This window comes from Bombina bombina, chromosome 1 (assembly GCF_027579735.1).
Source record: "Bombina bombina isolate aBomBom1 chromosome 1, aBomBom1.pri, whole genome shotgun sequence".
NCBI classification, from domain to species: Eukaryota; Metazoa; Chordata; class Amphibia; order Anura; family Bombinatoridae; genus Bombina; species Bombina bombina.
The window spans coordinates 757,383,634-757,410,362 of record NC_069499.1 but is presented as its reverse complement, the minus strand read 5'-3'; the positions used below and the strand labels follow the sequence as shown (position 1 = coordinate 757,410,362).

The 26,729-nt window shown below is 38.8% G+C and overlaps 1 protein-coding gene across 7 annotated transcripts in view; it reads left to right on the top strand.

Annotated features, from left to right (window-relative positions):
* CAPN6 (calpain 6) overlaps positions 1 to 26,729 on the top strand; it is a 258,328-nt gene that overhangs the window by 34,273 nt on the left and 197,326 nt on the right. For 2 of the 7 annotated variants that reach the window (XM_053699319.1, XM_053699316.1), the window contains exon 2: positions 22,199 to 22,255. The exons of 3 other annotated variants lie outside the window; for them this stretch is intronic. The gene's annotated coding sequence lies outside the window, so the exon portion shown is untranslated. Of the gene's footprint in view, positions 1 to 22,198; positions 22,312 to 22,352; positions 22,592 to 26,729 lie in introns of those variants that run through there. 2 more of the 7 variants (XM_053699318.1, XM_053699317.1) reach the window with 2 other exon arrangements.

Genomic DNA, 26,729 nt, shown 5'->3' with positions numbered 1-26,729 from the left:
ACCTATGTAGGCTCATATGCCAACTTCTCATCTCTTTAATGCCACATCTTATCTTAGTGTTTTTTCAGTTAGACAGCACTAGTTCATGTGTGCCATATAGTTAACATTGTTCTCACTCCCGTGGAGTTATTTATGAGTCAGCACTGATTGGCTAAAATGCAAGTCTGTTAAAAGTACTGAAATAAGGGGGAAGTCTTCTGAGGCTTAGATACAAAGTAATCACAGAGGTAAAAAGTATATTAATATAATTGTGTTATGCAAAACTGGGGAATGGGTAATAAAGAGATTATCTATCTTTTTAAATAATACAAATTATTGAGTAGACTGTCCCTTTTAAGCATTGGTCAAACTTTCATCAATTTATATTTATAAATGCTGAATATATAGAAATAATCAATTGTTTGGTAATGATTTTCTTTTTATAATATTTATCCTGCATTTCATATAGGCCCATTTGAATTTAAAACATTTGCATTCTAATTTCTATAAAATTAACTGGGACACAAGATTAATCGGGTTAGCTTAAGTTAGCCAATAGGATTCTTTAAGTATTTACTTTTGTGGCATACATTGATATATGATTATAATTACATCTAAGAGCTAAAATGTTTTAGATACTTCCTGTGTGTGTGTGTGTGTGTTTGTGTGTCTATTATTTATAAAGATTGTAATTTTTGTATGAAACCTTTATTTTATTTTTTTGCATAGTCCCAGTGTGAGATTCTTACTGAATTATTTTGACAACTAATCTTCCTTAGCACATTTTTTTTAAAACTAAGCCTATTTTTTATTTGTATCTTAAACACTGAAATTAGTGAGTAACATCTATATGTATTTTCTTAATTTGGTACAGCTGCAAGCATTTACACATAACTACAAGGCCAGCAGGAAACTGTCTCTCACAGAGATCACAGCAGCCCTCAGCTGGACCTCACCCGGGTTAGCCCCCCCATATTCAAAATTTTAACAAATTATCATTCCATTTGTTAGATCTTTGTTAGATCAGGTTAGATCAACTGTTTTTTTCGTTAGATCTACTCTAAAATATGAAATATTAACAATCTTTTTCAGGGGGGGCTAACCCGTAGCCAGCCCCCCCTCAACAAAAATTTGGACAAAATGTTATTGATTATGATAGCTCCACGTTAGATCAGGTTTGATCAGCCAAAAGTTTTGTTAGATCTAGTCTAATTACTGAGATATTGCATTTTTAATGAGGGGGGGCTAGCCCCCCCTCAACTGAAATCTGGACCAAATTTGATTGATTTTGATAGATATACGTTAGATCAGGTTAGATCAACAGTTTTTTTCGTTAGATCTATCACGCAAGCGGCGGTATTCACAATCCTAGTTTGTGTGCGGGGGAGGGGTGATCCCCGGGTTAGCCCCCCCCCTCAACTGAAATCTGGACCAAATTTGATTGATTTTGATAGATATACGTTAGATCAGGTTAGATCAACTGTTTTTTTCGTTAGATCTATCACGCAAGCGGCGGTATTAACAATCCTATTTTGTGTACGGGGGAGGGGTGATCCCCGGGTTAGCCCCCCCTCAACTGAAATCTGGACCAAATTTTATTGATTTTGATAGATATACGTTAGATCAGATTAGATCAACTGTTTTTTTCGTTAGATCTATCACGCAAGCGGCGGTATTCACAATCCTAGTTTGTGTGCGGGGGAGGGGTGATCCCCGGGTTAGCCCCCCCTCAACTGAAATCTGGACCAAATTTTATTGATTTTGATAGATATACGTTAGATCAGGTTAGATCAACTGTTTTTTTCGTTAGATCTATCACGCAAGCGGCGTTATTAACAATCCTATTTTGTGTGCGGGGGAGGGGTGATCCCCGGGTTAGCCCCCCTCAACTGAAATCTGGACCAAATTTTATTGATTTTGATAGATATACGTTAGATCAGGTTAGATCAACTGTTTTTTTCGTTAGATCTATCACGCAAGCGGCGGTATTCACAATCCTAGTTTGTGTGCGGGGGAGGGGCGATCCCCGGGTTAGCCCCCCCTCAACTGAAATCTGGACCAAATTTTATTGATTTTGATAGATATACGTTAGATCAGGTTAGATCAACTGTTTTTTTCGTTAGATCTATAACGCAAGCGGCGTTATTAACAATCCTATTTTGTGTGCGGGGGAGGGGTGATCCGCGGGTTTGCCCCCCCTCAACTGAAATCTGGACCAAGTTTTATTGATTTTGATAGATATACGTTAGATCAGGTTAGATCAACTGTTTTTTTCGTTAGATCTATCACGCAAGCGGCGGTATTCACAATCCTAGTTTGTGTGCGGGGGAGGGGTGATCCCCGGGTTAGCCCCCCCTCAACTGAAATCTGGACCAAATTTTATTGATTTTGATAGATATACGTTAGATCAGGTTAGATCAACTGTTTTTTTCGTTAGATCTATCACGCAAGCGGCGTTATTAACAATCCTATTTTGTGTGCGGGGGAGGGGTGATCCCCGGGTTAGCCCCCCTCAACTGAAATCTGGACCAAATTTTATTGATTTTGATAGATATACGTTAGATCAGGTTAGATCAACTGTTTTTTTCGTTAGATCTATCACGCAAGCGGCGGTATTCACAATCCTAGTTTGTGTGCGGGGGAGGGGCGATCCCCGGGTTAGCCCCCCCTCAACTGAAATCTGGACCAAATTTTATTGATTTTGATAGATATACGTTAGATCAGGTTAGATCAACTGTTTTTTTTCGTTAGATCTATCACGCAAGCGGCGTTATTAACAATCCTATTTTGTGTGCGGGGGAGGGGTGATCCCCGGGTTAGCCCCCCTCAACTGAAATCTGGACCAAATTTTATTGATTTTGATAGATATACGTTAGATCAGGTTAGATCAACTGTTTTTTTCGTTAGATCTATCACGCAAGCGGCGGTATTCACAATCCTAGTTTGTGTGCGGGGGAGGGGCGATCCCCGGGTTAGCCCCCCCTCAACTGAAATCTGGACCAAATTTTATTGATTTTGATAGATATACGTTAGATCAGGTTAGATCAACTGTTTTTTTCGTTAGATCTATCACGCAAGCGGCGTTATTAACAATCCTATTTTGTGTGCGGGGGAGGGGTGATCCGCGGGTTTGCCCCCCCTCAACTGAAATCTGGACCAAGTTTTATTGATTTTGATAGATATACGTTAGATCAGGTTAGATCAACTGTTTTTTTCGTTAGATCTATCACGCAAGCGGCGGTATTCACAATCCTAGTTTGTGTGCGGGGGAGGGGTGATCCCCGGGTTAGCCCCCCCTCAACTGAAATCTGGACCAAATTTTATTGATTTTGATAGATATACGTTAGATCAGGTTAGATCAACTGTTTTTTTCGTTAGATCTATCACGCAAGCGGCGTTATTAACAATCCTATTTTGTGTGCGGGGGAGGGGTGATCCCCGGGTTAGCCCCCCTCAACTGAAATCAGGACCAAATTTTATTGATTTTGATAGATATACGTTAGATCAGGTTAGATCAACTGTTTTTTTCGTTAGATCTATCACGCAAGCGGCGGTATTCACAATCCTAGTTTGTGTGCGGGGGAGGGGCGATCCCCGGGTTAGCCCCCCCTCAACTGAAATCTGGACCAAATTTGATTGATTTTGATAGATATACGTTAGATCAGGTTAGATCAACTGTTTTTTTCGTTAGATCTATCACGCAAGCAGCGGTATTCACAATCCTAGTTTGGGTGCGGTGGAGGGGTTATCACTGGGCTAGCCCCCCTCAACTGAAATCCGGACCAAATTTTATTGAATTTGATAGATATATATTAGATCAGGTTAGATTAACTGTTTTTTTTGTTAGATCTATCACGCAAGAGGCGGTATTCACAATCCTATTTTGTGTGCGGGGGAGGGGTGATCACTGGGCTAGCCCCCCCTCAACTGAAATCCGGACCAAATTTTATTGAATTTGATAGATATATGTTAGATCAGGTTAGATCAACAGTTTTTTTCGTTAGATCTATCACACAAGCGGCGGTATTCACAATCCTAGTTTGTGTGCGGGGGAGGGGTAATCACTGGGCTAGCCCCCCCTTCAACTGAAATCCGGACTAAATTTTATTGATTTTGATAGATATATGTTAGATCAGGTTAGATCAAATGTTTTTTTGTTAGATCTATCACGCAAGCGGGGGTATTCACAATCCTATTTTGTGTGCTGGGGAGTGTGACAGGGTTGGGGGGTGAGTGTGACAGTGCGAGAGAAGGTGAGTGTGACAGGATTAGTGGGTTAATGTGATCAGGTGAGTGTGGCAGGGTGAAGGGGGAGGGGGTGTGACAAAGTGATAGACAGGGTCGGGGTGGGACCAAAAATAGGCCCAAGCATTTTAAGGCAAAGCAGCCATCCCAATTTCTTGTCAACACCAGCATTTTTGTTGTTTAAAAAGATAGATAATCCCTTTATTACCCATTCCCCAGTTTTGCACAACCAACAATGTTATATTAATGTACTTTTTACCTCTGTGATTACCTTGTATCTAAGCCTCTGCAGACTGCTCCTTATCTCAGTTATATTAATATACTTTTTACCTCTGTGATTACCTTGTATCTAAGCCTCTGCAGACTGCCCACTTATCTCAGTTATATTAATACACTTTTTACCTCTGTGATTAGCCTGTATCTAAGCCTCTGCAGACTGCTCCTTATCTCAGTTATATTAATATACTTTTTACCTCTGTGATTACCTTGTATCTAAGCCTCTGCAGACTGCCCCCTTATCTCAGTTATATTAATATACTTTTTACCTCTGTGATTAGCCTGTATCTAAGCCTCTGTAGACTGCTCCTTATCTCAGTTATATTAATATACTTTTTACCTCTGTGATTACCTTGTATCTAAGCCTCTACAGACTGCCCCCTTATCTCCGTTATATTAATATACTTTTTACCTCTGTGATTAGCCTGTATCTAAGCCTCTGCAGACTGCTCCTTATCTCAGTTATATTAATATACTTTTTACCTCTGTGATAACCTTGTTTCTAAGCATCTTCTAACAGCCCCCTGATCACATGACATTTTATTTATTATGTGTTGACTTTCATTTTAGCCAATTAGTGCAGTGTCTGCCACAAGCCACGGGCGTGATCACAATGTTATTTATATGGCTCACATGAACTAGCTCTCCCCTGTTGTGAAAGCAAATAAAAAAGCATGTGATAAGAGGCGGCCTTTAAGGGCTTAGAAATTATCATATGAGCCTTCCTAGGTTTTGTTTTTAACTAAGAATAGCAAGAGAACAAAGCAAAATTGGTGATAAAAGTAAATTGGAAAGTTGTTTAAAATTGCATGCCCTATTTGAAACATAAAAGTTTTTTTGGGGACTTGACTGTCCCTTTAACACTCGCTTGTCCAGGATGATTGAAATGCTTTGCTATAGTGCAACTGTTTGCACCACAGCAGGGGATGGCGTTGCGCAATAATCCTCTTGTGCAAAATTACATTTTACCTTGCTTTGAAACATGGCCACCTGCAGGGATTGTAAATATACCTTAATGTGTGACATCCAGCACTACAGAAATACACTTGTATGAACGCAGACCCCACATACAGACACTCATATGCAAGCACATCACACATAGACACACTTATATGCACGCACATCACACATACACACACTCATATGCAAGCACATCACACATATACACACTCATATGCACGCACATCACACATACACACACTTACACTCATATGTAAGCAGATCACACATACACCCACTTCCAAACACACTCATATGCAAGCACATCACACATACACACACTCATATGCACGCACATCACACATACACCCACTTACACTCATATGCAAGCACATCACACATACACACACTCATATGCACGCACATCACACATACACACACTTACACTCATATGTAAGCAGATCACACATACACCCACTTCCAAACACACTCATATGCAAGCACATCACACATACACACACTCATATGCACGCACATCACACATACACCCACTTACACTCATATGCAAGCACATCACACATACACACACTCATATGCACGCACATCACACATACACACACTCATATGTAAGCAGATCACACATACACACACTTACACACACTCATATGTAAGCAGATCACACATACACCCACTTACACTCATATGTAAGTAGATCACACATACACCCACATCCAAACACACTCATATGCAAGCACATCACACATACACACACTCATATGCACGCACATCACACATACACACACTCATATGCAAGCACATCACACATACACACACTCATATGCAAGCACATCACACATACACACACTCATATGCAAGCACATCACACATACACACACTCATATGCAAGCACATCACACATACACACACTCATATGCACACACATAACACATATACACACTTAAGGCTGTGACACACATACACATACATATACACACATACAATCATACATACACACATACATACAATCATACATATACACACATACAATCATACATACACACATACATACAATCATACATATACACACATACAATCATACATACAAGCATACATAAACACACACACAAGTATAAATATACACACATGCACATACACACACACACATACAAGCATACATATACACACATACAATCATACATACACACATACATACAATCATACATATACACACATACTCACATACATACAAGCATACATAAACACACACACAAGTATAAATATACACACATGCACATACAAGCATACATATACACACATACTCACATACATACAAGCATACATATACACACACACAAGTATACATATATATATACACACACACATGCACGCACACACACAAGCATACATATATACACATACACACACGTGCATATATATATATATATATATACACACACAAGCATACATATACACACAAGCATACATATACACACACAAGCATACATATACACACAAGCATACATATACACACAAGCATACATATATACACATACACACAAGCATACATATATACACACACACAAGCATACATATACACACACACATATATATACGCACACAAGCATACATATACACACATGCACATACAAATATATATATATATATATATATATATATATACATACATGCACATACAAACATACATATACATACACACACAAGCATAAATATACACACATTCACACACAAGCATATATATACACACATGCACAAGCTCTTCCCTCCTGACCTGCGCGCTGCCTGGGGACAGCTCAACAGGGGACATTTCTGGGACATAATTTTTCCAGGGACAGTCTCCTCAATCCGGGGACTGTTCCCTAAAATCGGGGACGTCTGGTCACCCTATCATAAGAAATGTGTTGCATAGCATCTTCAACAAGTCTTCTTCTTTGTTCCATACCTGGGAGAGGTTCACCAGTGTGATCCATGGAGATGAAGGAGGGTTAATCTCATAAAGTATTAACTTCCATATCTCTTACATCAAGAGTTAATACTTATTATAATAAAATCAGCAATATTAAATGTTATAATAGGAGATGCATTACTTGTAATTTTATAGAACACAATACTAAAGAATGTATTTCTTCTGTTATAGGACAAATGTATACTATAAAATAATCCAATAAAGTGTAGAATAATCTTCCCTTCCCTGCTTCCTACACCCTGGTGGTATGTGGGGGCGTAGTTTGTCACTGCTGGATGTCTCTTGGTCTTGTGCAGAGCTTTGGAGCAGGGTTATAATAACATCCCTCACAGGCCAAATAGACACAGTGCGTGCAAAAGCACTGACTGGTTTGTGCATGGACATGCGCTTCTACATGCTACCGAATACCGCCTCTTGCATTATAGATCAAACAAAAAAAACAGTTGATCTAACCTGATCTAACGTATATCTATTTGGTCCAGATTTCAGTTGAGGGGGGGCTAACCCGGGGATCACCCCTCCCCCGCACACAAACTAGGATTGTGAATACCGCCGCTTGCGTGATAGATCTAACGAAAAAAAACAGTTGATCTAACCTGATCTAACGTATATCTATCAAAATCAATAAAATTTGGTCCAGATTTCAGTTGAGGGGGGGGCTAACCCGGGGATCACCCCTCCCCCGCACACAAACTAGGATTGTGAATACCGCCGCTTGCGTGATAGATCTAACGGAAAAAAACAGTGATCTAACCTGATCTAACGTATATCTATCAAAATCAATAAAATTTGGTCCAGATTTCAGTTGAGGGGGGGGCTAACCCGGGGATCACCCCTCCCCCGCACACAAAATAGGATTGTTAATAACGCCGCTTGCGTTATAGATCTAACGAAAAAAAACAGTTGATCTAACCTGTTCTAACGTATATCTATCAAAATCAATCAAATTTGGTCCAGATTTCAGTTGAGGGGGGGCTAACCCGGGGATCACCCCTCCCCCGCACACAAACTAGGATTGTGAATACCGCCGCTTGCGTGATAGATCTAACGAAAAAAACAGTTGATCTAACCTGATCTAACGTATATCTATCAAAATCAATAAAATTTGGTCCAGATTTCAGTTGAGGGGGGCTAACCCGGGGATCACCCCTCCCCCGCACACAAAATAGGATTGTTAATAACGCCGCTTGCGTGATAGATCTAACGAAAAAAACAGTTGATCTAACCTGATCTAACATATATCTATCAAAATCAATAACATTTGGTCCAGATTTCAGTTGAGGGGGGGCTAACCCGGGGATCACCCCTCCCCCGCACACAAACTAGGATTGTGAATACCGCCGATTACGTGATAGATCTAACGAAAAAAACAGTTGATCTAACCTGATCTAACGTATATCTATCAAAATCAATAAAATTTGGTCCAGATTTCAGTTGAGGGGGGGCTAACCCGGGGATCACCCCTCCCCCACACACAAACTAGGATTGTGAATACCGCCGCTTGCGTAATAGATCTAACGAAAAAAACAGTTGATCTAATCTGATCTAACATATATCTATCAAAATCAATAAAATTTGGTCCAGATTTCAGTTGAGGGGGGGCTAACCCGGGGATCACCCCTCCCCCGCACACAAAATAGGATTGTTAATACCGCCACTTGCGTGATAGATCTAACGAAAAAAACAGTTGATCTAACCTGATCTAACGTATATCTATCAAAATCAATCAAATTTGGTCCAGATTTCAGTTGAGGGAGGGCTAACCCGGGGATCACCCCTCCCCCGCACACAAACTAGGATTGTGAATACCGCCGCTTGCGTGATAGATCTAACGAAAAAAACAGTTGATCTAACCTGATCTAACGTATATCTATCAAAATCAATCAAATTTAGTCCAGATTTCAGTTGAGGGGGGGCTAACCCGGGGATCACCCCTCCCCTGCACACAAACTAGGATTGTGAATACCGCCGCTTGCGTGATAGATCTAACGAAAAAAACAGTTGATCTAACCTGATCTAACGTATATCTATCAAAATCAATAAAATTTGGTCCAGATTTCAGTTGAGGAGGGGCTAACCCGGGGATCACCCCTCCCCCACACACAAAATAAGATTGTTAATAACGCCGCTTGCGTTATAGATCTAACGAAAAAAACAGTTGATCTAACCTGATCTAACGTATATCTATCAAAATCAATCAAATTTAGTCCAGATTTCAGTTGAGGGGGGGCTAACCCGGGGATCACCCCTCCCCGCACACAAAATAGGATTGTTAATAACGCCGCTTGCGTGATAGATCTAACGAAAAAAACAGTTGATCTAACCTGATCTAACGTATATCTATCAAAATCAATAACATTTGGTCCAGATTTCAGTTGAGGGGGGGCTAACCCGGGGATCACCCCTCCCCCGCACACAAACTAGGATTGTGAATACCGCCGATTACGTGATAGATCTAACGAAAAAAACAGTTGATCTAACCTGATCTAACGTATATCTATCAAAATCAATAAAATTTGGTCCAGATTTCAGTTGAGGGGGGGCTAACCCGGGGATCATCCCTCCCCCGCACACAAACTAGGATTGTGAATACCGCCGCTTGCGTGATAGATCTAACGAAAAAAACAGTTGATCTAATCTGATCTAACGTATATCTATCAAAATCAATAAAATTTGGTCCAGATTTCAGTTGAGGGGGGGCTAACCTGGGGATCACCCCTCCCCCGCACACAAAATAGGATTGTTAATAACGCCGCTTGCGTGATAGATCTAACGAAAAAAACAGTTGATCTAACCTGATCTAACATATATCTATAAAAATCAATAACATTTGGTCCAGATTTCAGTTGAGGGGGGGCTAACCCGGGGATCACGCCTCCCCCGCACACAAACTAGGATTGTGAATACCGCCGATTACGTGATAGATCTAACGAAAAAAACAGTTGATCTAACCTGATCTAACGTATATCTATCAAAATCAATAAAATTTGGTCCAGATTTCAGTTGAGGGGGGGCTAACCCGGGGATCACCCCTCCCCCGCACACAAACTAGGATTGTGAATACCGCCGCTTGCATGATAGATCTAACGAAAAAAACAGTTGATCTAATATGATCTAACGTATATCTATCAAAATCAATCAAATTTGGTCCAGATTTCAGTTGAGGGGGGGCTAACCCGGGGATCACCCCTCCCCCGCACACAAAATAGGATTGTTAATACCGCCGCTTGCGTGATAGATCTAACGAAAAAAACAGTTGATCTAACCTGATCTAACGTATATCTATCAAAATCAATCAAATTTGGTCCAGATTTCAGTTGAGGGGGGGCTAACCCGGGGATCACCCCTCCCCCGCACACAAACTAGGATTGTGAATACCGCCGCTTGCGTGATAGATCTAACGAAAAAAACAGTTGATCTAACCTGATCTAACGTATATCTATCAAAATCAATAAAATTTGGTCCAGATTTCAGTTGAGGGGGGGCTAGCCCCCCCTCATTAAAAATGCAATATCTCAGTAATTAGACTAGATCTAACAAAACTTTTGGCTGATCAAACCTGATCTAACGTGGAGCTATCATAATCAATAACATTTTGTCCAAATTTTTGTTGAGGGGGGGCTGGCTACGGGTTAGCCCCCCCTGAAAAAGATTGTTAATATTTCATATTTTAGAGTAGATCTAACGAAAAAAACAGTTGATCTAACCTGATCTAACAAAGATCTAACAAATGGAATGATAATTTGTTAAAATTTTGAATATGGGGGGGCTAACCCGGGTGAGGTCTCAGCTGGTGGTAGCAAGACACACTGTTCTGATTATAGCTCATGCCAAGAGCTGCAACGTTTTACAAAAGAAAAAAAAACACAAAAATTGAGAATTATTGGGCAGTAGAAAAAAAAAAAAAATTCTTTCATGATTCAGATAGAGCATGCAATTTTAAGCAACTTTCTAATTTAATCCTATTAGCATTTTTTTTCTTCATTCTCTTGCTATCTTGATTTGAAAAGAAAGAATGTAAGTTTAGAAGCCGGCCCATTTTTGGTTCACAACCTGGGTTGTACTTGCTGATTGGTGGCTAAATGCACCCACCATTAAACAAGTGTTGTCCAGTAGTCTGAACCAAAATTGGCTGGCTCCTAAACTTAGATGCCTTCTTTTTCAAATAAAGATAGCAAGAGAATGAAGAAAAACTGATAATAGGAGTTAATTAGAAAATTGCTTAAAATTGCATTCTCTATCTGAATCATGAAAGAAAAAAAAATGGGTTTAGTGTCCCTTTAATGCCATATTTAAAGGAAAAGTAAACTTAAATGGATTGGAAAAAGCATGCAATTTTAAACAAATTATCAATTTACTCCTATTATCAATTTCTTTCATGTAATTAGCAAGAGTCCATGAGCTAGTGACGTATGGGATATACATTCCTACCAGGAGGGGCAAAGTTTCCCAAACCTCAAAATGCCTATAAATACACCCCTCACCACACCGACAAATCAGTTTTTCAAACTTTGCCTCCCATGGAGGTGGTGAAGTAAGTTTGTGCTTGATTTCTCAGTGGCTTTGGGTTTTCTAGAGCAACTGCAATCTCCCAGACCTTTGATTTGCTTCATTTTATGAATTACACATCATCATGAAAGAACTGGTCCCTGATAATGTAGGAGAAACCTATGTTTAACACAAGCCCTGGCTAAGCTGTGGATATAATCTACTGCAGTAAATGCTCTGAGTGTGAGTATTGATGAGGGCCAGGGGTTGAATTAATATCAGCAATGCAGTATCTTGGTTACAATCTAAAGAAGGAATGCTAAAGAAGTTTGGAAAACTTCTAGTGTATGTGATTAGAGAATCAGGTCCACAGTTCATTTTGTTAGAGAATTTCTTGTAAATTGTGAATATTTTATCTACAAAACACTACTGAATTGTCTTGCTTTATTCTCCAGAAGTTGTGATGGAGTTGTTGACTCCTTTAGGACTGGAGAACTCTTGTTCTAAAACAGTAGCATAGGTCTGATCTCTGACCTCTTAATTTTTTTTACTTATCCTTTTCTTATTTGCCATCTGGTATATGTTGACCCTTGAGATATTGCTTCCCCCTAGATGACTGGCTTTGATGGTATGACAAATAAATATGGTTGTAATTGACATCTAATCATTTCTAGGAGCTAATGTGCTCTAGAGAAAAAGTGAATATTTTTTTAGACCCTTGAGCTGCAAACATTGCATGGTTTGATGGAGTAAGCAGACAAAAATATTAACGTTCAGAGGTTGCCAAATAATATGTTTACCTAAATATCCACCACTTCCTATGGTGTAAGAAGTCCATGTTAGTATAGATGAATCTTGTGATACTTATAGGACCAGTAAATACAGTAGATTTGCATAATCAACAAATGCACAATAAAAAGACAATGCGATAGCACTTAGGGGTAGATTTAACAAGCAGCGGATGCTGCTTTCTACCCCCAAAGTTTCCGGCTTGTCAGAAACATAAGTAAAGAAGCAGCAGACGTAAGACCGCTGCTCCTGAACTTGTCTGCCACCTTTTAGGTGTCGGAATGCAATCATCCCGATACAATACGATTGGGATGATTGACACCCCCTGCTAGCAGCTGATTGGCCGCAAATGTGCAGGGGGCAGCATTGCACAAGCATTTCACAAGAAATTTTAAATGCCAACAGCGTATGCTGTCAGCATTTAGCGATGTCGGGCGGACATGATTCGCTGCAGCGAATCATGTCCGCCCGGCATTTAATAAATCTACCCCCTAGTCTGAACTTTGAATGAGTGGTAGATTTTGTTCTAACACATTTCAAAGTTATGTCTATTTCCACTCATGTGACAGTCATCAGCCAATCACAAATGCATATACTGTAAATTCTTGCACATGCTCAGTAGGAGCTGGTGATTCAAAAACTGTAAATATAAAAAGAATGCACATTTTGTTAATGGAAGTGAATTGGAAATTTGTTTAAAATTACATAGTCTATCTGAATCATGAAAGTTTAATTTTGACTTGAGTGTCCCTTTAACTCCTAAAATGGGCAATCAAAATATAAAAAAAAATCTGAGGAGCTAGAAAACCCCAATTTAAAGGTTATCTAGCTGTTGATCGAATAAAATTAATTCTTAATTTTATTTAAATGCATATTTTAGTCAAAACTAAAAATGTACATCAGTGTATTTCTGTTTTGATTAGAAGAATGTTTGCAATACACATATATGCTTCTAGTAAAAGATATCCCTCTTCTAGTGATATAGTGATAGTTTTCATTGCATGACATAATGCACATGCCTGGTATGCACCCACATGCAGAGTCTGTTCAAGTGAGTCAGTGGCTACACGTATATGAAGACCTATTCAAAATCAGAGATATTTTCAAATCCATTTGAGATACAGGCACCTACTTTTCAATATCACACAAAGCAGGGTAAATAACAAGTGTATGTTGTCACATATGACAACAGTTCTTCAGACACATAGATTATTGCAAGAAACTTTGACCTAGATTCAATAAAACTAATTTGTGAAACTAATATCCACTTGAAAATTGCAGGCTTTATAAAGATTTATACCTGCCCTTTGTCAGAGCAGTTACATCAATTCAGTTGAAATCCATCTAGCTGCTACTATGGGGCAGATTTACCAACTGTCAGACGGACATGATCCTCTGTAGTGGATCATGTCCTCCCGACATCGCTGAATGACGACAGCATACGCTGTTGGCATTTAACATTGCACAAGTAGTTCTGGTGAAATGCTTGTGCAATGCTGCCCCCTGCAGATGCCCCCTGCAGATTCAACCACTGTTAAGGAATATTGTAGACACTGCTATGCTTGAATTTAGTTTAATTTTTTAGTGAGCTCTTGAATTGTGAACAACAGAAATGTGCAATTGAATACTACAGAGTGCTGGTCATACCAGCTCCATACAAAATTGGTGTTTACTTTTAGTTGAAATGATTTTTATTATAGAATAAAATAACAAATAAAGAATACAAAATACAGATTACATCTTATATTGCATAGTTTTTCTCAATTGAATGTCTATAACTGATCTCTTTATTTTTCTGGTGAAAGTCCATTAAGGAAAGGTCCGAGATAGTTGGCACAGCTGTAGTTTGCTGAACCAGCAGTATAGTATAATGTCCATTCGCATTTATTTGAGCATAAAGAGATTTATCACATAGTATGGTGAACCACACAGTCAATAAGAATTACAAAGACCTAAGGGTGTATTAGATCAACAGTTTCTGTAGATATTGAGGGTATCCATGGCCACCCCGCAGTCTCTGCAGCACCCAATTGTATTCTTTTGTATCATTTCCTAGTATATTTATTCTCTTATGTTATAACAATAAACCGTAAACTAACAACCCCCACTCAATAAAGTATTAAACTTCAACTTGCCTGTTCCATCTTTACTTCAGTCGCCGATCCAAGGAGAGAGAACCCCGCCACCAGTCGGCTCATACAAATCTCTGCCGTCTACTGTCACCGCCTGAGTCTCTAAATATATTCAGTCCTGGTTTGAACTCAAGGCTATGTCTCAAGTAGACTCCCTAGTTGTGCCTGATTAATGCCCACCCAAAATCCAGTAATTCCAGACTCTTAAGAATTGGTCATGATTGGCCTGTATCAAAGATGCTGATTCAGAGAGTGAGTATGTTATCTTAATTTTCTCCAAAATTTCCCCCCAAGAGGGCACCCCCACCTTCCAGTGTCGAGCCACACAAATTCTAGTGGTTGTGCATAGAGTGTGTATGAATGTGTTTGTAGCTGAGTTAAAAGGTGGTATATGTTCATTCAACAGAGCTTGAGTAATTGTAAGGGTGATGTTCTCTGAGAGCACCTCGCTCAGTAGTTGGGATAGTTTAGACCAGACTTGCTGTACTTGTGGTCAATCCCACCACATATGGATATATGTCCCTATCTCGCTACATCCTCTATAACAATTTTTGCTACCATTTTGATTGTAGTGTGATGTAATAATCAGGGTAAGGTACCATCTAAAGGTAGTTTTAATACAGTTTTCTTTAAAATCCGCGCTGATCATACCTTTACTTGACTTATAAAAGATCTCTGTCCAGTCCTCTTTGGAATATGCTACATTAGTATCTCAATCCCATTTTACCATTAATGAGGATTTGTCTGTACGTCTAGCTTCTTGCAGCAAGATGTATATAGTGGAAATTAGTTTCTTAAGTCGGGAGTTCAAACTACATAGCTTTTCTAGTGTCGTCAGAGTATGTCTTGGCTGTTGAGGTAGATACTTGGTAATAGTTGATGCTATCTGTAGGTATAAAAACCATTGCAATTTGTCTGGTGATATTTTGTCTTGTAACTGTTGGTAAGTAACTATTCTACCTTTGTGTAAAAAGTCCGCTACCCTATAAAGTCCCTTGTTAATCCATTTATTGATCAGCCTATGAGAGTCTCTGTCCAATAGTGTTCGCAAAGGTCTCATCAATGAGTCCTGTGGGAATAACTTTAGGGTAGTGGTCAGCGAGTGCCACAAAGACATCATCGCACCTGTAAGTTTCTTAGTCTTATGTAGTCTAAGTCTGTCTTTTGGATATTCCCAAAAGGTATCGTCTGAGTGACTATGTTCTGCTATCTTGGTCTCCACTTTCACCCATACTAAATCTGTCTGTGGGTTACCCAGTAGTGTTGTTTGTGCCAATCTCGCCGCTTGATAGTAACTAAGCAGGTTAGGTATCCCCACCCCTCCTAATTGTCTGTGTTGCTGTAGTATTTGTGAGGGTATCCTAGCTTTTTTATTTCCTCTAATAAATCTAATCAAGTCTGTTTGAAGTTTGTTGAGTTCTGGTATGGGAATCTTAATCGGAAGGGCTCTAAATAGATATAATAACCTCGGGAGAGTGTTCATTTTAATGGCGGATATGCGTCCGTACCATGAGAAACCTCCTGATCTCCACTTATTGATCTCTTTTCGAATGGTTTTATATAGCGGGATATAATTTAGTTTGTATAGGTCTGAGATATCGCCTGACAGTCGGACGCCTAAGTATTTAATTGCCTCTTTGGCCCACTCAAGCGAGAAATTAATTTCAAGGAGTTTTCTAGTATGTAGGGGGATAGCGATAGGAATCGCTTCACATTTCTCTTGGTTGATCTTGTACCCTGAGATATCAGCATAGTCTTTTAGGATTCGGTATAAGTGGGGCAAAGATTACATTGGATTGGATAAGGTAAGGAGAATGTCATCCGCAAATAGAGATAATTTGAACTCCTCATCACCTATCGGGACTCCATGTATCTCCGGGTTTAATCTAATCATCGCTGCCAGTGGCTCGATACATACGGCAAATAGAAGCGGCGACAAGGGGCACCCCTGTCTTGTACCGTTTCGAATTTCAATCCCTCTAGATTGATAGCCCGCCGCTCTGATGTAAGCTGTGGGGCATGAATATATACCCTTAATAGCCTGGACAAATGGACCCCTGAATCCCAACCTGTCTAGCACCTCAAACATAAAGTCCCAATCTATTCTGTCAAACGCCTTCTCCGCGTCCAATGACAGGACCAGAGAAGGCGTCTTAGTCCTAGTCAGGTAGTCAACCAAGGAGATCGTGCGTCTGATATTGTCGGGGGCCTCCCTACCTGAAATAAATCCTACCTGGTCCGGATGGATCATCGCCGGTAAATGTGTTTTAAGCCTGTTTGCTAAGATTTTAGTAAAAATCTTTATATCCTGATTAATTAGGGATATGGGTCTGTAGCTTTGACAAAATTTGGGATTCCTCCCTGGTTTAGGGATCACCACAATCTTTGCTTGTAAAAGGTCTTTTGGTATTACCCTACCCTGTAAAATGTCATTGCAAAAAGTTACAACATGTGGGATTAAAGTAGATTTGAAAAGTTTATAATATTCCCCCGGGAATCCATCCGGACCCGCTGCCTTCCCAGGTTTAAGTTCTTTAATGGCCAGCAGGACCTCCCTGGTCGACACCTCTGCATTTAATTCGTCTCGAGTGTTATCGTCAATTGGAGTTAAATTAGCGTCGTCTAAGAATCTGGTCCGTAATAGTCTCGTTTGGTTAGTTTTATTTGTTTTTTTCCATCATAGAGACATGCATAATATTGTGCAAAAGTATCTGCTATTACTTGTGGATTAGAGGTATATGTTCCGTCTTGTGCTTGTAAGACTGGTATGGAAAAGGACTTTATCTGTTCCCTAAGTTTGTGGGCTAAGTATCTATCAGGTTTATTGGAATAAATAAAATATTGCGATTTCATTCTATGAGCTGCTCTAAGAGATGCCTTATTCATAATCTCTGATAGTTCTAGTCTTTTAGCTTGTAGTTCTTGGAATATTGTAGCTGATAAGTTCTGTTGATGTTCCTTAGTCAGGGAGTCTATTTGTGTTTGTAGTAAATCTATTTGTTTTCTATTAGCCTTGCTCAGGGCCGATTTCTCTTTGATCAGCAGTCCTCTAAGAAAGGGTTTGTGTGCTGCCCATGTGTTGATAGGGTTGGAAGTGGTTCCCATGTTCAATGTCCAGTATTCTGACATGTGTTGTAAGATAGTTTCATGTGTGCCTGGTTTTTGTAATATCAAAGGATCATAGTTCCATGAACGTGTAGCACTAACATGAAAGGTGTCCTTAATGCAAATTTGTACTATGGAGTGATCTGACCACGCACACGCGTGTATGGTGGAGGATGCTAAGTCTGGTATCCATATTTGGCTTACGTAAACATAGTCTAATTTGGAGTATTTTTTATGTGCGTGAGAATAGTAGGTATAGTCTGAAGTTTTGCCATACAAGGTATCCCAGGAATCTATGATGTTATGAGACAGGAAAATCTCTTTGATTTTCTTAATCATGGAGTTATGTCTAAGTTGTTTATGGGACAATTTAGTCTGTTCTGTATCTTGGTATGGGTACATTGAGATATTAAAATCACCCCCTAAGAGTATCCTAGCTTGTGACCAGTGGGTTAGTAAATCGGATATGTGTGCAAAGAAAGATATCTGTGTCTCATTGGGTGCGTATATGTTGCATAAGATAATTTGCTTGTCTCGTTGTCTCCCTCTTACTATCAGGAACCTCCCCTCTGGGTCTTTAATTGTCTCTTCCACCTCAAATCCTAAGGATTGATGTATCAATATCGATACCCCTCTCTTTTTTTTGTTCGATGTAGAGTGATAGTGTTGTGTGAAAGATCGTGACCAATATTTTGGAACCACTTCTCTAGTGAAGTGTGTTTCCTGCAAAAAAATGATCTTAGCGTTTAATCTCAGGTATTGTGTTAATGCTGTCCGTCCTTTAAGATCTGTATTGAGACCTCTTACGTTATGTGATATTAAGCGTATATCTTTAGTCATTACTTACAGTTTGGTTTCCGGGGCTCTCTCTCCCGGATCTGTCCTTTCTACAATCATAAGCATCATCTCTGGATATCTCAAAAAGGGTGCTTTCCTCTCTAGAAGTTTCCCCCAAATTGGACCGGCAATGAGGAAAAACATAGACAACAGCATTACTAGGCAAGTTACATATAGTTTGCAGCATAGCATCTGTAGTATATCGAGTGGTGGCATTAAAAACAATGAAAAACAAATAACTCCTACATTGGGTAACTACATGTAGAAGATAAACAAGGAAAATCAACAAAACTAACACCCCTCCCCCCCTCCCTCTAAATACTTTAAACATTTTCTGATTAATTTGTACTCCCACTGCTAGCTTGGTAGAGGTGGGCAATGTCTACATTCAGGTTTGCTGTGAACATATTGCTCAAAGTTCCCTCCCTGGTCAAACTCTATCTAGAGATATTATACTAAACCTTGATTTCTTATGCCTTCCACAGGTGTTTGGTGAGACATGTCACTGCAGTCCAGTCCTTTGAACCTCAGGGCTTGTATTAGGTGAGGATTTCATGCTTTTGGTTTTTTTCTTCGTGACTCTTGTCCATTTTGGCTTTTGCAGGTGATTGTGTCCAGATGTCTGTTGTCCAGTTTTTTCTTCTTGGCTCCTCTGCGGCAAATCCGGAATCTCCAGATGTAGCTTGTTGCAGATTGTTGGAATCTCATCCGGTTCTCTGAGACTGAGAGACCTGCCATTGTGCAAGATGTATAGGTTAAAGGGGAAACCCCATCTATATCTGATTTGGTGTTTCCTCAAGATGGTGGTGAGGGGTTTCAGACCACTTCTTCTTTGTAGTGTTTTGAGGCAGAGGTCTTGGAAGAACTGAATCACTGAGCCCTGGAACTTAAATGTAGGATTTTTCCATGCTGCAGCCAGTATCTCCTCTTTTTCTGGAAATCTAAGAAACTTGACCACGACGTCTCTAGGTGGGGCTTCTTCTTTTGGCTTGGCACGCAGTGCTCTGTGTGCTCTCTCCAGTTGAAATTTCTCGTCGCCCCCTTCGCCTGTTATGGCTTGAAAGAGCTGGTGCAGATAGATATGTAGTTCCTCTGCCGTGACAGATTCAGGTACTCCCTTCAACCTTAAATTACATCTTCGGCTTCTATTTTTGAGATCTTCAAGTTTGTCTTGCATTTCCATTACCTCTTGCTGTTGAGCAGTAAGTAGCTGCTTGAAGTTAGAGAGATCTTCTGTTACTGAAGTGTCAGCTTCTTCCAGAATCGCCACCCTGGAGCCTAAGTCTGTGACGTCTTGCTTAATTTCTGCCAGACTGTTCGTTATGGTACTCTGAAATGCATCTATTTTTTCCCATAGTTTGTCAAAGTTTTGATTGATATCTTGCTTTGATACCAGTGTCTTAAGGTCAGCTTTTGTAGCGGGGATAGAATCATCTGCAGGAGCTTGTGAATCTGTGTCAGAATCTACCTCTTCATCAGCTTCGCTATTGATTGCCTCTATAACCCTCTCTTTCACTGGTTTAAAAAACAAAGTTGCTGTTGGGGTTTTAGGTCCCTGAGAGGATTTAGTATGCTTCCTTGCTGCCATATTGGAGATGGTGTAGTAAGCGGTGAGGTAGTATGTCAGCAGGTAACAGATGAATGACAGTGTTTATAGTCCTCTTCCCCCCCCCCCGTGTATTGTAATATTTAAAACCTGTGTATCTTAAGCAAGGTGTGTGCTTTTTGTTTCCTTGACTTCCTTAGACAGAGTAATCGTTAATTAGGAACTAGTTATTTGGGTAGGTTTTTCTGCAGCTTGCCTACTATATAAAAATATTGTATTATTCAGGGTTCAGCATTCTTGCTTTTTATAAGGTCTGGGTTCTTGTGATTGTCGTTAATGCAAACTGTGCAGCATGCTTGCAGTCATATCTCAAGTTCCTGAACCCCTTTTTTTTAAGATAAAAAATAAAGTCTCTTATTTGATATGGATAGTCTCTAAGAGTGCATATACATTCGGTAGGCTGTGGAAGGGTTACCGTGTCAAGTCGTAGTGTAGCTGATCATATCTTATTTTATGCTTATATAGACTTTTGAGGTAGGGTTAACTGTGTTTTGGAAGTGTGTCATTTTTACACCTGCTGTTATAGACTTGCTGCGTCTTCTGTTGTGCTAGGAATGAGGTAGCATAATACTTTTTCTCTAAGTATGTATGTGGATGTTATTCATTCAGGCACCCAATTTCCTTTTTTATACCCTTCCTCCATATCTCTCTGTGAAATAGGGCCAGTCTGATTTGATTGCCTTAATGCTCTCTGCAGCGTCCGTGCAGCGTCTTAATATCTTATCTTCCCCCAGAAACCATTCCCACGAGCATGCTATATCAGTTATGCAAAGGTGGTACAACGCCACTCACCTAGTGTTGCTTGTTTTGGGTTGGTCCGTGACCGTTTCTTATATGTTAATGGCCACCGCTTCTTTCTTTTACTCTGACAATCATTCTGCTTGGTCCAGTCTCCACTTATCAGTGTAGCAGGGATGGTCTGGGTATTATGTTGTCGGTCCGTTGCCTTTGCTTCCTACAAGTCGCTTACCGCGTGGGCAAGATGGCGGATCACTCCGCTCAATCACCGCTGCATTCTTAAGTCTCACAGCGTTCAGCTTGCAGTTCAGCTCCAAATCTTGTGCCTTTGGGTTCACTTTCCCTTCATTACCTCTTTCCTCAGTTTTTTAAGGCAGCCACAGATATATTTATGCCCTTTGCAGTTGTTTAATTAGCAGTGTGTTGCGGAGCTCTAAACCTACACCACCATCACTGTACAGCTCCCGGCTCCGCCCCCCTGGTGTTTACTTTTAAAGGGACATTAAACACTTTGAGATGGTAATATAAAATGATAAATTGTATTTATAAAACAACTCTGCAATATACTTTCATTATTTATTTTGTCCTCTTTGCCTGTAATTCCATTCTGAAATTGTGAGCTTTTCAGTTCCTGTTAGAAATGGAAGTGCAGAACACTGTTAAATCCAGCACAACCATTGGCTGCACACTCTAGTGACCTATTTATAACTGTCCCTAATTGGCCACAGCAGAGAAGGTAACACAAGTTACAACATGGCAGCTCCCATTGTTTTATAGACACTAAAACTTTACACTTATTTTGTCACTTTTTAAACAACTAATGAAACTTTAAAAAATACATCTACATGTTACTCATGGACTAATCTTTTCTTTGAATGCATCATTCTATCTAGCATGTATTTAGTGTTTAATGTCCCTTTAAGGCCTGATATTCAAAACCTCTCTGGCATGGAGAGAAGTCCCGCAAAATCTTTGTGATTTTTTTAGACCTTGTATTATAATGTAAGAGTCACTGTTCACATAAAAACTACATAGTAAACATTTTTCAAGATAAATTTTGTTTCTACATTTTTTTTTTAGGGACCTCGCTGTTGCGGTGTCAAGATAGAAGACTTCTTTGATCATCTTGCCAAAGCAGTGAGGCTTTAAATATCAGGCCCTGAATGTGCACAGATAAAAAGTGCATCATCAGTGTATGTTGCAGTATGTTCCCATCTGAATTGTGATACAGAGCTGCACAAGGGGTGTGGAAAAAGCTCTGTCTTAAAATTATGTGAAAATATAAAAAAAGAATTAAAGTTAGTTATGAGTAAGAAAAAAACTTTAGAAAAATATTTGACACTGGTGATGTATAAAGACTTCATAATGACATCAGCAAAGTCACTGATGATGGCATAAATGGTTTAAATTCTGCTTTGCCTATCTATTTGTTTTTGCATTTGTATAAATCATTGTATTTGATAACTTTTATTGGTAAGTATAAAACTTAACATTCTAAAGCTCTAAATTGTTAAAGTATGTAATTGTTATATGAGTTATGTATTTATTAATTATAGTTGACAATCGAATTTTGTTTACCTACTTGTGAAAAAAAAACAAAATAGAGTATTCCAAGATGTTTAGAATAATTCTAGTATGTGCCCATAATTGCCAATCACCAGCTGTGCCCTGTTTGGTAGGTGTAAGACTTGGATTTTACCATTTTGTGTAACCAATTTGCCTGGGTTAAACACATACACCCAGATTACAAGAGGAGTGCAAAATTATTAGCGCTGTGAAGCTTTAACACCACTCAACTTAAATCAACTGCTAATATTCTTGGAGGTCGGATAGTGCAGAGGTGCTAAAACCCTCATCTCATAGACTTCTATGGGGTGCACTACAAAATTCTGTTCTGCCTTTCGTTCGAACACTAACCTAAAGGTGTTCTAAATCTAAGTACGCTAAGCCGAAGGTGCCCTACAAAATAGTCTAAATAGCTTTGTCCTTCATTCAGTAGAACATTGTAATATATATATATATATATATATATATATATATATATATATATATACACACAAACACATCTACTGAAATAAAGAAAGAGTATAAGAGAGTAACAGTCTGCTTTCAAGAAAGACAGGGATTACAACACTCATTAATACTTTTTACATAAATTAAGTCAATTCAGGCATATTTTTTTATGTGAGCATTTACACTTTACAACCTGCCCAAAGTGAACACAACAGCATCTCATTAATCACATTGAAACACCTATAATGTAAACATTTAAATATAAAAGCATGGTCAGCTTACAATAAGCATACTAGGAAGATAAGGTCTGTAGTAGAGTATTGGTGAAAATGTGTATATATATTTTTCTAATGGCATTACATACAAAGGGAGGTTTTAGAAAGGCCTAAAATAAGTATGCTGTATCACACCAGAGAAAGGTTAATCAAGTGCTGCTTCCTTTAGTACTGCTGGGAAATCCTTGTCTGCAAGGAGCATTGCTCTGCTTTGCTTAGAATTTGGCACTTCTAAGTCATTTTATACAATAAATCAGGGAATCAGCCAACAAATATTACAGATTTGCCTCTCCCTCACATATCCTGTCAAAATGGACTTTAAATTCTGTTTGCGATCAATTTCAAAAGTATGAAATGCAAAAGCTTTCAGGGGCAATGCCATATAGTCTTGGGTCAAATATTTGCTAATTCAAGTTACTATATTCTGTTCTAGAAAAAAAATAGAAACAAACCTAAGCAATGTCATAGTATATGTGAGTGAGTAGTGGTTCTCAAAACATGTCCTAAGAGACCAAATATAATTTAAGGTATCAACATTTTTTTTAAGTGAGAGGAAATAACTGAAACACAGGTCAAGTACCTCTACTCGTGTAGTAGCATTCTGGCATATTTTGAATAATTATGTTTGTGTTGCATTCTATTTGTATTATCATTATTGTGTTGTTTCCTGTTTAATTATTACTCTCCCATTGGCTTTGTCAACTCTCAGGAGCTAGCCAGGGCAATGTGAAACTCAAGTTTCTCTTTCTGCTTCATCAACATCTACCTGTTCCTTTCACTCTATAATTGTATTGCTGGGACTAAATTCTTCTGAAAATAGTGCTGCTAGGTTCTTCTTTTTTTAAGTTAACTCTATTATCATTTTAAACAAAATTACAATATATGTAAGTACATGTTACGGTAGGAGACATAATGGTTACAGTAGTTGTTACATCGTTCTCTTTACAGCGAAGTAACTGCAAGTATCAATACCTTAGACAATTATAAGTAACCCATATAAAAACTTAATAACAAAGGGACAAAATGGATAGAAAGGGTTTGGGAGGGAGAATAAAACGGATGTGGTGAGTGTTTGTCCAATCTATCAAGAATTGGGATATCAACACATTCGAATAAATTAAAAAAGCACTTAACCTCTGATAGCTTGTAGACACAAAAAATAAAGATATTTAAATTTTAAGATATTTAAGTGTCTGTTTTCTGTTCCCAGATAAAAATTATATTTAAAAAAGAATCTGATTTTCCCATGTAACTATAATATTTTTTTTCTAGGGATAAAATACGATTAACCTCCGGGATCCATTGAGAAAAAGTCAGGATTTGGGATTTTTTTCCATAATCTGGGAATTAATCTTTTTGCACAATTTATCATACATTGGAAAAGCTGTCTGCAATATGCACAACACATTACATGAAGATGTTGAGAATAATGATTGAGGAGTCTAGTTAAAATTGTGTCCCCAATATATTAATGATGTGTTTAGTTATCATTTCCCAGTAAGAGTGTAGTAAAGGATACAACCACGATATGTGAGACAGTGAGCCCTCTTCTCCACACTGTCTCCAGCAAATGAGGGAAGCCTTAGGGAGTATACTGTGTAGTCTGGTAAGGGAGAAATACCACCAAGATATAATTTTGTAATTTAGCTCAACTATTATAGAGAATAACAAAGATTTTTCTAATAGACCTAAATATTTGACACCATTTTGTGTTAGTAAAAGTGGTGCATAATTCCATTTCCCATTTAGATACAAAGTTAGGGATAGTATCAGAGTAGCAGATTATTTGTGAAATAAATATGCTCTTTGGTCATACAGGGGTAATGCAGATCCACTCAAAAGCTGTGATGTATCTTGTCAGGTTGGCTTTAGAGTGGCTTGTAACAATGGTGTGGCAAATTTGAAAATAGGTGAATCATTTGTCAAGGGGAGGGTCAATCTAAGTCTTAATTTCTGATTGAGTTTTAAGTGAACTTTTGTTCAAAAGTAAGTTGATCAGGATGTGCAAGGGTTTATTGTCTATTAAAGGAAGAATATTAATCTTGTCTTGAATTAAAATGGTGTTATTTCAAAAGTGGGGAAAGGCGAGACACTGGGCTAAAAATTCCTTTTTTAGATTCAATTAACTTGTCCCAGACCTCAAAGGTGGTGGAGATAAATGAGTTACAATTTACATTGTTAGGCCGATACTTTTTGGGAAGCCAAAAAAGGTCACACAGTTCTGGAACAAGTTAGATGGAGGATTATGACAGTCTAGAACGGTTCCAAACTATAATTCATGCGAAATGAGATGCTCTATAGTAGTTAAGTTTAGGAACCCCAATCCACCATCTTCTTTACAAAGGTATAGTGTTTGACAGGAGACATGGCGCCTCTAAAATGACCAGATGAATTGCTCAAATAGTCTCTTTTGATTAGTTAAATAGTGTTTTGGTAAGGCAAGGGGGAACACTTGAAATAGATATATTTATTTGTGAAGAAGCATTATTTTAATTGTATTAACATGACCCAGCCAGGACAAATGGCCTTGTTTATGCCAAGTGGGTAGGTACTTTTGAGCTTTAGATTGGAGAGGAATATAGTTAAGGTCAAATAACTGTGATAGGCTGGGGGGTAAAGATATGCCTAAATACTTAATTGAGTCAGCCAATACAAAGGCAGTATTAGACTTTACATAATTAATGTCAGCTTGGGGAATATTAAAATGATAATAGACTTGTCCATATTTACTGTAAAGTTGGAGATTAGTGTATAGTCTGCTAAAAGTTCAATAAGTAGGCAGTGATGATTGTGGAGATTGTAGGGTAAATATTATATTGTCTGCAAATAACAAAAATTTCTACGTAATTGTGTCAACTGTTAATCCCTCTATAGTAGAATTATTTAAAAAAAATAAATAGCTAGAGGTTCCACTGTATGAGTAAACAAGAGAGGTGCCATTGGGCAACTTTGTCTGATCCCATTTTTAATCGAGAAACTGTGTGAAAGAGAGCCGTTGTCTCATACTTTTGCTGATAGTTTAATGTAAAGGGCCTGATTGAGAGAAGCCACATTTTGACAGGGTAGACCACATAAAATCCCAGTCCACCCTGTCAAAAGCCTTTCCGGCATCAGTGACTAGGTTAGTCTTATGTTTTTTTTAACTTTTCAATCGATTGATTTAAGGTAAAACTGTTGTCACGGATACCAGGCTGCAAGGGGTAAACCTCTACCCCCTACTACCTAGCCCCCTCTTGTTTCTCAGTGGCTTTGGGTTTTCTAGAGCAACTGCAATCTCCCAGACCTTTGATTTGCTTCATTTTATGAATTACACATCTTCATGA